The sequence below is a fragment of the Oncorhynchus mykiss genome, chromosome 15, assembly GCF_057628025.1.
Source record: "Oncorhynchus mykiss isolate SJ-2025 chromosome 15, ASM5762802v1, whole genome shotgun sequence".
NCBI classification, from domain to species: domain Eukaryota; kingdom Metazoa; phylum Chordata; class Actinopteri; order Salmoniformes; family Salmonidae; genus Oncorhynchus; species Oncorhynchus mykiss.
Window position 1 is genome coordinate 30914126 of NC_143036.1, and position 15211 is coordinate 30929336.

Below are 15211 nucleotides of genomic sequence, written 5' to 3' on the forward strand. Positions count from 1 at the left end.
ATTCCATCAGCAAACCTGATTGACCATTCTTTTCATGATTTCGAGCCAGCAGTGTCTGTGAATGAGCTACTTCCCTCCTCCTTGAAGTCGTGCAATACTGTAGTTGAGATGTACTTCACTTGCCCTTCGGAAGCCGTAAGCGCTGCAGCCGTCTCGGCAAGAAAACCATTGATGCGCAGAGTGTACTCTGCTTCCGATGATAAATCTTACGCTTTGTGGGGGACTGTCATCCCTTACAATGACACCAATGCCGTCAGTCCAGCAACTGATCCGATGACTCCCACTGGTGAAACACTTTGCGATATCACAGACAGATATCCTCGTCTCAGTTTGCAGGTACTGAAGAGGTTGCCACACGCGGACGCTGTGGTGACTGACAGGCCTCAACAGCCACTGAGGGTTTTGAAGCACAGGAGATTTGGTTGAGAGGTTAGAGCCATTCTCACAACAACGCGGCCGCTGACAACTCGTACATAGGGCCCGACTTTGAGCAGACAGGCCCCTAGATGTGTTCTAAGATTATCCCGGTCTAATATGTTACTGAGGTGTACCACACTGGTCGTAAAAGAAGTCCAGTGGACTACCACCTCCAAAATAAATTGCAAAAATAGTCATGCCTTGCCGTGTGTAGGTTCAAATGGTCTAATCATGTGTTCCGGTAGGATAATATTTCAGAATAAATCGGTAGGATAACTGGTCCCTTTTGAGTACCAGTACCAATTCTACCACAGTCAGTCCAGCAACAATCAGTATGAGGATTAGAGACCTCACAAGTCAAATTGCTATTGATAATAGCGACAGAGGAGTTAGTAGTCACTCAGATTGCAACACGTGTAAGGGAATCTCCAGAACACTCTTCTGATGGTCTACACACATGCCACTAATAAATAGAACCCTCCATTCAGGAGGAAAGTTATGAGAAGTCATGAACCATGATCACACCGCGTACGACTGGTCCAGTGCTCAGAGAGTACTTCCATCTTCAGCTTAGCTCCTCCATGGATAACCTAGCTATGAAATAGACTTCTACATACCTATAACCGCTACAATGGTGTAAGACACAGTGACATGTAGTAAAACTACTACAGGTCCCCTTAACAAATGTCTTGAGGTTAACATCAATTCTTACTGACCTCCACGGATCGACCTAGAAATTCGCTGATGATATCAAACTCATTCTGAACAGTTTTCAACCTACCAGGATACTTGGTTCTTTCCTTTGGCATGTGTGCTTATGTAAGCATAAATGCACAAGTACAACGAAACATTTAAGGAGGATTTATGCTTGGGTCCGAACTAAATACCAGCCTTAGTAAAGTTGGAATTGTACTCTTCGGCCTTTTGACTCTACAGCTACAGTACTCACCAGTTTCTCCACAGAGGTCCATAGGTCATCCCTGTAGACTGCCCGAAGCTGGTGCCTTGCAGCTGTAGACTTATCATGTAGTTACTTGGGATAGTGCCTTAAGCGAAACACTGCAAATTAGGATCACCCTAGATATGACATTAGACAATGCCATGATAGGGTCATTTTGCCAGGACCTTGGACGTATATAGAATGCAGTCCAATTAGATGATTTTGGTGTGATAACTATATTTCGTATTTCTTTTGTTTATGCTTTCATTCCAGTTCCTTTGACACTTAGGAAGTGATATAGCCATAAACAAAGTCCCCATACAACCATCACTGGGTGCCACAACACCGCTCATTTGGTAAAAAATGTAATTACATTTTGTGAGTGTGTGTGCATTGTTAACATCTGCCTAAGTTACTGCCCAGATCTTCCAGTCTGGACGATCAGACGACGGGTCCGGAACGGCGATCCCAATCCGGACATCTGCTGCCCATCCTTGTGGCGGCCTGTTTCATTTGCAGAAATCCTACCCGGGTCAACCACCATAAGGGGACTGAAATGGCGATCACCAACTGGGCATTCACTGCCCGTCCTTATGGTGGACTGCTCCACTTTCAGACAGCCTACCAAGGTCAACCACCAGGGACCGCAGTTTCAAGTGTAAAATAAAGACTGGGTTTTGGTGAGGATCGGAAGATCTAAGTCTCATCATCACTCTCTGTTCCAGAAACATGTGCTACTAAGTAAAAGGTGGCAGTGCATCAAATTGAAGAATGGCTCTACACCACTTCCCAGCTCTAACTGTAATTGAAGGATGCCAAAGACAACAGTATGAATTCTGCTCTTCCATATCGTCCTCAGTAACCTTTATGACTGACAGACAGGTGAGTTTGGAGTTGGACATGCTTCATCTCACCTTTACCAGGATCTTATTTAGTAGGCCCAAACATAATTAAAAAATACGGACTGTAACATGGAGGGTTACACTAATTTTCATTTACCGTTGCACAAGGTTTGCTACATTTTGAAATTGTGTGCACTAATGAATACAACCCAGATGGAGGAGTGGAACCTTGTCTCTGTTCTCTCCTGTCATAACGTCACTTACCACTCCTAATAAGCTGAATGGAATCCAGCGTCTATGGAGAATGGAGCGAGGACATGGTCATCAAATTGGACTGCTAAGACTCATTAGCAGTTTGCATGCCAACTCTCATTCTTAATTTACAAGTTGAACCATGTCTGATTACCTTTATTGGTTTCTTTACAAGGGCATTGTCATTATTTCAAATAAATTAGTTTTTAAATCAGACATGTTTATGAAAGAAAGGTAACACTTTACATAACGTCTGTGTTATACCTGTGTAGTAATGCTGTAATTAAACCTTTAACATCAAATCAATAGCTTTTAAATCTCACAGGTTAGATTAGGAGTGCTGATTTAGGATCAGTTTAGATCTCAATAAAGTGGATGACGTGGACAGGGGGGACATGATCCTAGATCAGCAGTCCTACTCTAAGATGCTTTATGAATAAGGGCCCTGGTGTAATCTCAACATGAGACGATTGATACATAGCCCATGATCCCTTCAGTACATTTTGTAATATCTTTATTAAGAGAGGATCATAATGAATTCTACATGATAAAGTATTATATTAGTGGTATTGACATATGGCTGCCTAACCCAACCACCAATGTGCTGTACGTGTTTCAGACTTAGTGTTTCATATGTTTACCGTCATCTATTCCTCTGTGAATTATTGATAGCATGCTGTTGCATGCTGAGAGGGGAGAGGACCAAACTAAGGACAGGATCACAACTACCAGTCTATTCTCAAACTTGCATGCAAAGCTCTCCCCCGCCCTCCCTTCGGCAAATACGACCACGACGCCATCTTGCTCCTACCGTCTTATAGGCAGAAACTCAAAAAGGATGTACCAGTGACTAGAACCATTCAACGCTAGTCTGACCAATCGGAATCCACACTTCAAGATTGTTTTGATAAAGCGGACTGGGATGTGTTCCGGTCAGCCTCGGATAACAACATCGATCTATACGCTGACTCTGTGAGTGAGATTATAAAGAAGTGCATTGGAGATGTTGTACCCACTGTGACTATTAAAACCTACCCTAACCAGAAACCGTCGATGGATGGCGGCATTCACGCAAAACTGAAAGCACAAACCACTGCATTTAACCATGGAAAGAGGTCTGGGAATATGGCTCCACTTCACTAACCCTCAACAATGGGGCCCCACAAGGTTCTGAGCTCAGCCCCCTCCTGTACTCCCTGTTCATCCACGACTGCGTAGCCATGCATGTCTCCAACTCAATCACCCAACAGTAGTGGGCTTGATTACCAACAACGACAAGACAGGGAAGAGGTGAGGGCACTCGGAGTGTGGTTTCAGGAAAACAACCTCTCACTCAACGTCAAGAAAACAAAAGATGGACTTCAGGAAACAGCAGAGGGAGCACCCCCCTATCCACATCGAAGGGACAGCAGTGGAGAAGGTGGAAGGTTTTAAGTTCCTCGGCGTACACATCACAGACAAACTGAAATGGTCTACCCACACAGACAGTGTGGTGAAGACGCAACAGCACTTCTTCAACCTCAGGAGGCTGAAGAAATTTGTCTTGTCACCCAAAACCCTGACAAACTTTTACAGATGCACAATTGAGAGCATCCTGTCGGGCTGTATCACAGCCTGGTACTGCAACTGCACCGCCCTCAACCGCAAGGCTCTCCAGAGGGTGGTGCGGTCTGCACAACGCATCACCGGGGGCAAACTACCTGCCCTCCATGACACCTACAGCACCCGATGTCCCAGGAAGGCCAAAAAGTACAACAACCAGTGCCTGTTCACACCGCTACCATCCAGAAGGCGAGGTCAGTACAGGTGCATCCAAGCTGGGACAGAGAGACTGAAAAACAACGTCTATGTCAAGGCCATCAGACTGCTAAACAGCAATCACTAACTCAGAGGCTGCTGGCTACATTGAGACCCAATCACTGGCCACTTTTAACAATGTCACTTTAAATAATGCCACTATAATAGTGTTTACATATCTTACATTACTCATATCATATGTTTACACTTTATTTTACCATCTATTGCACCTTGCCTATGCCGCTCAGCATTCGCTCATCCATATATTTATACAGTGCCTTGCGAAAGTATTCGGCCCCCTTGAACTTTGCGACCTTTTGCCACATTTCAGGCTTCAAACATAAAGATATAAAACTGTATTTTTTTGTGAAGAATCAACAACAAGTGGGACACGATCATGAAGTGGAACGACATTTATTGGATATTTCAAACTTTTTTAACAAATCAAAAACTGAAAAATTGGGCGTGCAAAATTATTCAGCCCCCTTAAGTTAATACTTTGTAGCGCCACCTTTTGCTGCGATTACAGCTGTAAGTCGCTTGGGGTATGTCTCTATCAGTTTTGCACATCGAGAGACTGACATTTTTTCCCATTCCTCCTTGCAAAACAGCTCGAGCTCAGTGAGGTTGGATGGAGAGCATTTGTGAACAGCAGTTTTCAGTTCTTTCCACAGATTCTCGATTGGATTCAGGTCTGGACTTTGACTTGGCCATTCTAACACCTGGATATGTTTATTTTTGAACCATTCCATTGTAGATTTTGCTTTATGTTTTGGATCATTGTCCTGTTGGAAGACAAATCTCCGTCCCAGTCTCAGGTCTTTTGCAGACTCCATCAGGTTTTCTTCCAGAATGGTCCTGTATTTGGCTCCATCCATCTTCCCATCAATTTTAACCATCTTCCCTGTCCCTGCTGAAGAAAAGCAGGCCCAAACCATGATGCTGCCACCACCATGTTTGACAGTGGGGATGGTGTGTTCAGCTGTGTTGCTTTTACGTCAAACATAACGTTTTGCATTGTTGCCAAAAAGTTCAATTTTGGTTTCATCTGACCAGAGCACATTCTTCCACATGTTTGGTGTGTCTCCCAGGTGGCTTGTGGCAAACTTTAAACAACACTTTTTATGGATATCTTTAAGAAATGGCTTTCTTCTTGCCACTCTTCCATAAAGGCCAGATTTGTGCAATATACGACTGATTGTTGTCCTATGGACAGAGTCTCCCACCTCAGCTGTAGATCTCTGCAGTTCATCCAGAGTGATCATGGGCCTCTTGGCTGCATCTCTGATCAGTCTTCTCCTTGTATGAGCTGAAAGTTTAGAGGGACGGCCAGGTCTTGGTAGATTTGCAGTGGTCTGATACTCCTTCCATTTCAATATTATCGCTTGCACAGTGCTCCTTGGGATGTTTAAAGCTTGGGAAATATTTTTGTATCCAAATCCGGCTTTAAACTTCTTCACAACAGTATCTCGGACCTGCCTGGTGTGTTCCTTGTTCTTCATGATGCGCTCTGCGCTTTTAACGGACCTCTGAGACTATCACAGTGCAGGTGCATTTATACGGAGACTTGATTACACACAGGTGGATTGTATTTATCATCATTAGTCATTTAGGTCAACATTGGATCATTCAGAGATCCTCACTGAACTTCTGGAGAGAGTTTGCTGCACTGAAAGTAAAGGGGCTGAATAATTTTGCACGCCCAATTTTTCAGTTTTTGATTTGTTAAAAAAGTTTGAAATATCCAATAAATGTCGTTCCACTTCATGATTGTGTCCCACTTGTTGTTGATTCTTCACAAAAAAATACAGTTTTATATCTTTGTGTTTGAAGCCTGAAATGTGGCAAAAGGTCGCAAAGTTCAAGGGGGCCGAATACTTTCGCAAGGCACTGTATGTACATTTTCTCATTCACCCCTTTAGATTTGTGTGTATTGGGTAGTTGGTGGGGAATTGTTAGATTACTTGTTTGATACTACTGCACTGTTGGAACTAGAAGCACAAGCATTTCGCTATCCTCGCATTAACATCTGCTAACCATGTGTATGTGACCAATAAAATTTGGTTTGATTTGAGTTAACTGTATCTGTCTATGCTTGGTCAATAGTTTACATATCACAGTCCAGTAATTGTAGTCCAGTATAGTAGTTCTTATATTATGGTTTCATGATCTACTTAGTGACCTTATACACAAAGTGTCCATGTTGCCTTTAAAATGTTAGTGCTGTATGTGGCATTTCCTTTCTTCCTCGCTCTTCCTCTCTCCTCCACCCCATGATTGACTGACTGCCAGAGACAGCTGATGTGTTTGTTTGCATGGTCGTCAGATGTGTTTTATAGTGACACAACGGGAATGACAACCTTTCCATGGGAAAATCAACAGCATCAATTCACTACTGTAGGATCACATGCTAATGGTAGACTACATGCACTGTATGATGTCAGTATTTAATATAAAGGGGTTCAATAATCTATCCATCTCACTGTCAATATGAGGACTAGATGGATAAGTACGCTATCTATACAAAAGTATGTGGACAACCCTTCAAATTAGTGGATTTGGCTATTTCAGCCACACCAGTTGCTGACAGGTGTATAAAAACATTGAGTACACAGCCATGCAATCTCCATAAACAAACATTGGCAGTAGAATGGTCTTACTGAAGAGCACGGTGACTTTCAACATGGCACCGTCATAGGATGCCACCTTTCCAACAAGGCAGTTCGTCAAATGTCTGCCCTGCTAGAGATGCCCCAGTCAACTGTAAGTGCTGTTATTGTGAAGTGGAAACGTCTAGGAGAAACAACGGCTCAGTCGCGAAGTGGCAGGCCACATAAGCTCACAGAACGGGATCGCCGAGTGCTGAAGCGGCTGGTACCCGCAAAAGACCAGTCTCAACGTCAACAGTGAAGAGGCGACTCTGGGATGCTGGCCTTCACTGTTGACGTTGAGACGGGTGTTTTGCGGGTACTATTTAATGAAGCTGCCAGTTTAATAATTGTGAGGCACCTGTTTCTCAAACTTGACACTAATGTACTTGTCCTCTTGCTCAGTTGTGCACCGGGTCCTCCCACTCCCTTTTATATTCTGGTTAGAGCCAGTTTGCGCTGTTCTGTGAAGGGAGTAGTACACAACGTTGTATGTGATCTTCAATTTCTTGGCAATTTCTCGCATGGAATAGCCTTAATTTCTCAGAACAAGTATAGACTGACAAGTTTCAGAAGAAAGTTCTGTGTTTACGGCCATTTTGAGCCTGTAATCAAACCCACAAATGCTCCAGATACTCAACTAGCCTAAAGAAGGCCAGTTTTATTGCTTCTTTAATCAGCTGTGCTAACATAATTGCAAAAAGGTTTTCCAATGATCAGTGAGCCTTTTAAAATGATAAACTTGAAATAGCTAACACAACATGCCATTGGAACACAGGAGTGATGTTTGCTGAAAATGGGCCTCTGTACGCTTATGTAGATATTTTAAAAATCCAGCTGCAATAGTCATTTACAACATTAACAATGTCTACACTGGATTTCTGATCAATTGGATGTTATTTTAATGGACAACATTTTTTTTTTGCTTTTCTTTCAAAAACAACGACATCATAACTAAGTGACCCCATATATTTGAACAGTAGTGTATTTAAATGGAGTATATGGTGCCATTTGGCATGCAGTCAGAGTGCAGACATCACAGGTTTCATGTTTATAAGATAATGTATACTGACATGACTTGACTCGCATCCACCCTGACTGTGGGTGGAGCCACATACGGAACAGACCACACATCAGGGCCAATATTCATAAAGCATCTCCGAGTAGGAGTGGAAAAGGTAAGGGGAAAGGGGGGATACCTAGTCAGTTGTACAACTGAATGCCTTCAACTTAAATGTGTCTTCGAGTGCTGATCTAGCATCAGGTCTTTCCCTGTCCTTTCATTCTAGTCTACAATGATCCGAGATCAGCACTCCTAGTCTCTCAGAAGACTGACTGCCAAATACACAAGAGTCCAGTGCACCTCCACCATAGCTTTTTCCCTTAACAACAATCACTCCTGTGAGATACCGGTCTATAGAGAGAGAGAGAGAGAGAGAGAGAGTAGGCAAGAGGGAATGTGTGAATTGCCTTTCTGAAGAACTGTTACTTCTCCTTCACTATTCTTTCAGGATGCAGTGCTAGGGACAACGCTGGTGATCAATCATGAATAAGATATTACAAAACCATCTCAGTCCAAATCTGGTCGCCTCTGTTTAGCTCTCAGTTGTGTATATCTGCTGTGTGTGTGTCTGTGTGTCTGTGTGTGTGCGCGTGTGTGGGGGGTATTTTGGTATTTTAAGATCCCCATTAGCTTTTGTGATAGCAATATGAAACATTAAATGATGCAGAACATTAATAGACAAGAACAGCTCAAGGACAGAACTACATCCTTTTAACATGTCACACATATCCTACATATCAGGACATACGCATAAAATATTTAGGGGAGAGGCATTGTGCAGTGAGGTGTTGCTTTATCTGTATTTTGAAACCAGGTTTGCTGTTCTCTTGAGCAATCTGAGATGGGAGTTCCATGCAATCTATATAATACTGTATGTTTTCTTGAATTTGTTCTGGATTTGGGGACTATGAAAAGACCCCTGGTGGCATATTTGGTGGGGTAAGGTGTGTGTGTCCTGTGTGTATGTAAGTTGACTATGAAAACAATTTGGAATTTCCAACACATGTTTCTTATAAAAACAAGAAGTGATGTTGTGTCTCTCTATATATAGTGAATATAAAATATTGATATTAGCCCTTTGATTATAGTGAAGAGCAAGACGTGTTGCTCTGTTCTGGGCCAGCTGCAGTTTTTCTAGGTCCTTATTGGCAGCATCTGTAGAATGTGCAGGACTTGCTTAGTGGAGTGTGGTTTAATCAAAAGCAGATCATCTCTTTATCACAGACAGACCTTCCCCCATCTTCACAACATTTGTATCTATATGTTTTGACCATGACAGTTTAAGGTAATCCAAGGTAACACCAATAAACACCAATAAACACCAATAAATCAACTTGCTCAACAGCCACCTTATTCAGCTGAGGTATGATTCAGCTTGGGGAATGACTTGTAAAAAAAATCAATGCTTTTAGTTTTAGAGATGTTCTGTACTAGTTTATTACTAGCCACCCCTTTTAAAACTGACTGTTTAGGGTTGCTGTGATTTCACTAGCTGTCGTTGCTGCCACGTATAGGGTTGAATCATCAGCATACATAGACACACAGGCTTTGTTTCATGCTAGTGGCAGGTCATCAGTAAAAATAGAAAATAGTAGATGGACCAGAGAGCTGCCCTGCGGTACACCACACTTTACGTGTTTAACATTAGAGAAGCTTCCATTTAAAGAAAACCCTCTGTGTTCTATTAGATAGATATCTCTGAATGATATAGCAGAAGTTGAAAAGCCATAAAGCATACTGTATGTTTTTTGAACGACAGGTTATGGTTCAGTAATATCAAAAGCTGCACTGAAATGTAACAGTACAGCTCCCACAATCTTCTTATTATCATCTTCTTTCAACCAATCATTAGTCATTTGTGTCAGTGCAGTACATGTTGAGTGTCCCTCTCTATAAGCATGCTGAAAGTCTGTTGCTAATTTGTTTACAGAGAAATAGCATTGTTTCTGCTCAAACACATTTTTTCTCCAAAAGTTTTAACAATCACATGTGCAGTCAGACTTATTCGCCGCTCCTTTTGCCTTGTCCCTCTCAACCATACAGCTTTTCAATTGCACATCAATCTATGGGGCCTTAACAGTTCCAACAGGACGTTTCTTAATAGGTGCATGCTTCTCAATAACTGGAAGAAACAATTTAAGTGCAAGCGTCGGGATGCTCCACATTACACACATCAGAACAACAAAGATTTTTTTCTATCTTCAACACAGGAATCAGTACAGAACATTTTGTATGATCTCTTATACAATATTTTAGGCCCAACCTTTGGAACTTTGGCTTTTCTAGATATGACCGCTATATTAAGGTTAGTACGTCCGATGGGCATGGATACAGAGTTCTGCAACATTGGTAAAAATGTGATCAGTACATGAGGATGATATAGTTCCGGTACTGTTTTGTGAACACCCTGGTAGGTTGACTAATAACCTGAACCAGATTACAGCGACTGGTTACAGTGAACAGCTTCCTCTTGAGAGGACAGCTTGATGAATACCAGTCAATATTTAGGTCCCCACTCGGTGGCCTAGAGCAACACTGCAAAATAATATGCTTTAGATGAGGCAGGTGAACCTGCAACCACAACACTTCAATAACACTTGACATGAGATCTTCTCTAAGCATTACAGGAATATGGCTCTGAATATATACAGCAAAACCTCCCCCATAAGCATTCCTGTCTCTTCTATAGATGTTATATCCTTGTATTGCTACAGTGCCTTGCGAAAGTATTCGGCCCCCTTGAACTTTGCGACCTTTTGCCACATTTCAGGCTTCAAACATAAAGATATAAAACTGTATTTTTTTGTGAAGAATCAACAACAAGTGGGACACAATCATGAAGTGGAACGACATTTATTGGATATTTCAAACTTTTTTAACAAATCAAAAACTGAAAAATTGGGCGTGCAAAATTATTCAGCCCCCTTAAGTTAATACTTTGTACCGCCACCTTTTGCTGCGATTACAGCTGTAAGTCGCTTGGGGTATGTCTCTATCAGTTTTGCACATCGAGAGACTGACATTTTTTCCCATTCCTCCTTGCAAAACAGCTCGAGCTCAGTGAGGTTGGATGGAGAGCATTTGTGAACAGCAGTTTTCAGTTCTTTCCACAGATTCTCGATTGGATTCAGGTCTGGACTTTGACTTGGCCATTCTAACACCTGGATATGTTTATTTTTGAACCATTCCATTGTAGATTTTGCTTTATGTTTTGGATCATTGTCTTGTTGGAAGACAAATCTCCGTCCCAGTCTCAGGTCTTTTGCAGACTCCATCAGGCTTTCTTCCAGAATGGTCCTGTATTTGGCTCCATCCATCTTCCCATCAATTTGAACCATCTTCCCTGTCCCTGCTGAAGAAAAGCAGGCCCAAACCATGATGCTGCCACCACCATGTTTGACAGTGGGGATGGTGTGTTCAGCTGTGTTGCTTTTACGCCAAACATAACGTTTTGCATTGTTGCCAAAAAGTTCAATTTTGGTTTCATCTGACCAGAGCACCTTCTTCCACATGTTTGGTGTGTCTCCCAGGTGGCTTGTGGCAAACTTTAAACTACACTTTTTATGGATATCTTTAAGAAATGGCTTTCTTCTTGCCACTCTTCCATAAAGGCCAGATTTGTGCAATATACGACTGATTTTTGTCCTATGGACAGAGTCTCCCACCTCAGCTGTAGATCTCTGCAGTTCATCCAGAGTGATCATAGGCCTCTTGGCTGCATCTCTGATCAGTCTTCTCCTTGTATGAGCTGAAAGTTTAGAGGGACGGCCAGGTCTTGGTAGATTTGCAGTGGTCTGATACTCCTTCCATTTCAATATTATCGCTTGCAAAGTGCTCCTTGGGATGTTTAAAGCTTGGGAAATATTTTTGTATCCAAATCCGGCTTTAAACTTCTTCACAACAGTATCTCGGACCTGCCTGGTGTGTTCCTTGTTCTTCATGATGCTCTCTGCGCTTTTAACGGACCCCTGAGACTATCACAGTGCAGGTGCATTTATACGGAGACTTGATTACACACGGGTGGATTGTATGTATCATCATTAGTCATTTAGGTCAATATTGGATCATTCAGAGATCCTCACTGAACTTCTGGAGAGAGTTTACTGCACTGAAAGTAAAGGGGCTGAATAATTTTGCACACCCAATTTTTCAGTTTTTGATTTGTTAAAAAAGTTTGAAATATCCAATAAATGTCGTTCCACTTCATGATTGTGTCCCACTTGTTGTTGATTCTTCACAAAAAAATACAGTTTTATATCTTTATGTTTGAAGCCTGAAATGTGGCAAAAGGTCGCAAAGTTCAAGGGGGCCGAATACTTTCGCAAGGCACTGTATATCAAAGGAATTATCTAAGTGCATCTCAGAAATGGCTAATATATGAATGTTATCTGATGTTAGCAAGTTATTGATTTCATTAACCTTATTTCTAAAGCTACATATATTAATGTGGGCTATTTTCAGCCCTTTCCTGGGTAGCTTATCAGAGACGGACATAATTTGGAAAAGAGCAAACAAAGCAAGAGAAAAATCAAACATTCAGCAGTCCAGTAATCAGTTGGTGTGTGTGTAAGTGTGTGCTGCGGGGTTGAAGATACGATGGCAGGGAGCTCGGCCCCAGTGATGTACTTTGCCGTTCGCACCACCCTATGTAGTGCTTTGTGGTGGAGGGAGGTGCATTTGCCATCCCCCTTTGGACTTGCCTGATACCACCGTCGTCCACTGCATGGAGAAAGGTCCACATAGGCAACCTAGAGGTTTAGGCCCACCCACTTGGGAGCCAGGCCTATCAGTATTAGTTTTTTCCCCTCAAAAGGGCTTTATTACACACAGAAATTATTCTCATCACCCACTCCCCTCCCACTCTTTAGACGATCCCGCAGGTGAAGACGCCGGATGTGGAAGTCCTGGACTGGTGTGGGTACACGTGTTTTGTGATTGTGAGGCCGGTTGGATGTACTGCCAAATTCTCTAAAATGACGTTGCAGGTGGCTTATGGTAGAGAAATGAACATTGAATTCTCTGGCAACAGCTCTGGTGGACATTACTCCAGTCATCGTGACATTTGCACACTCCCTCAAAACTTGAGACATATGGCATTGTGTTGTGCTTCAAAACTGCACATTTTAGAGTAGCCTTTTATTGCCCCGAGTACAAGGTGCACCTGTGTAATGATCATGCTATTTAATCAGTATTCATAAGTATTCATGCCACATCTGTTATGCCACATCTGTCAGGTGGATGGATTATCTTGAGAAAGGTTCAAATGCTCATTAACAGGGATGTAAACAAATGTGTGCACAAAATTTGAGAGAAATAAGCTTTTTGTGTATATGTAAAATCTCAAAAATATTTCAGCTCACGATACATGGGACAAACACTTTAGATGTCGGGTTCATATTTTCTTCAGTGTATTTATAATTTTTCGTAGCCGTCTATTTACCATGACAAACCGATGATGGCAATAAGACCACACTCAAGATGTATAGCGCCATAAGCAAACAAGAAAATGCACATCCACTGGCGGCGCTTCTCGTGGCTGGTGATTTTAATGCAGGGAAACTGAAATCCTTTTAACCCCATTTTTACCAGTATTTCACTTGTGTAACTAGAGGCGACAAAACACTTGATCACATTTACTCCACACACAGAAACGCACACAAGGCTCTCCTTCGCCAAATCTGAACATAGCTCTGTCCTCCTGATTCCTTCGTACAAGCAAACATTCTAACAAGAAGTACCAGTGATGCCCTTTTGCACTAACTCTTTTGACTCATCACATACGCTGCTGCTACTGTTATTACCTATCCTGTTTACCCCTACCTATGTGTACAGTGCTTTCAGAAAGTATACAAACCCATTGACGTTTTCCACATATTGTTAGGTTACAGCCGTATTCTAAAGTTGATTAAATAGTCGTCCCCCCCATCAATCTACACACAATACCTCACAATGAGAAAGCAAAAACCGGTTTAGACATTTTTGCAAATGTATAAAAATAAAAAAATGAAATAAAGTATTCAGACCCTTTACTCAGTACTTTGTTGAAGCACCTTTGAACCTTCACCCCAGTCTGAGGTCCTGTGTGCTCTGGAGCAGGTTTTCATCAAGGATCTCTAGGTACTTTGTTCCGTTCAGTTTTGCCTCGATCCTGACTAGTCTTCTAGTCCCTGCCGCTGAAAAACATCCCCACAGCCTGATGCTGCCACCACCATGCTTCACTGTAGGGATGTTGCCAGTTTTCCTCCAGACGTGACTCTTGGCATTCAGGCCAAAGCGTTCAATCTTGGTTTCATCAGACCAGAGAATCTTGTTTCTCATGGTCTGAGAGTCTTTAGGTGCCTTTTGGCAAACTCCAAGCCATCTGTAATGTGCCTTTTACTGAGGAGTGGCTTCAATCTGGCCACTGATTGCTGGAGTTCTGTAGGGATGGTGGTCCTTCTGGAAGGTTCTCCCATCTCCACAGAGGAAACCTAGAGCTCTGTCAGAGTGAGCATCGGGGTCTTGGTCACCTCCCTGACCAAGGCCCTTCTCCCCTGATTGCTCAGTTTGGCCAGGTGGCCAGCTCTAGGAAGAGTCTTGGTGGTTCCAAAATGTTTTCATTTAAGAATGATGGAGGCCACTGTGTTACTGTCAACTGTCAACCTTATATAGACAGGTGTGTGCCTTACCAAATCATGCCCAATCAATTGAATTTACCGCAGATGGACTCCAATCAAGTTGTAGAAACATCTCAAGGATGATCAATGCAAACAGGATGCACCTGAGCTACATTTCGAGTCTCATAGCAAAGGGTCTGAATACTTATGAATACTTTTGCAAAAATGGCTAAAAAACAATTTTTGCTTCATCATTATGGGGCATTGTGTGTAGATTGCTGAGGACTTTATTAATCCATTTTAGAATAAGTTTGTAACATAACAAAATGTGGGAAAAGTCAAGGGGTCTGAATACTTTCCGAAGACACTGTACTGAAGTTTGGTTGGAGCCAAACTGTGACATAGCTGATAAAGTCACTTGAATTCACATGAAAGTATGCAAATGAGAGGGGAATGACAGGTGCAGTGCCTTATATTGTGCAATATTCCACAATATTCCATTTAGGTGGTGGATAGCACATACTGATTACAGGTCCATTGCAGCTGTTTTTATCTCAATATCAAATCCTTTCTGGGTAACAATTAAGTACCTTACTGTGATTGTTTTCAATTAAAAATGGTCCAAAAATTAAATGAATAGCTTCTTAGCGGCAGGG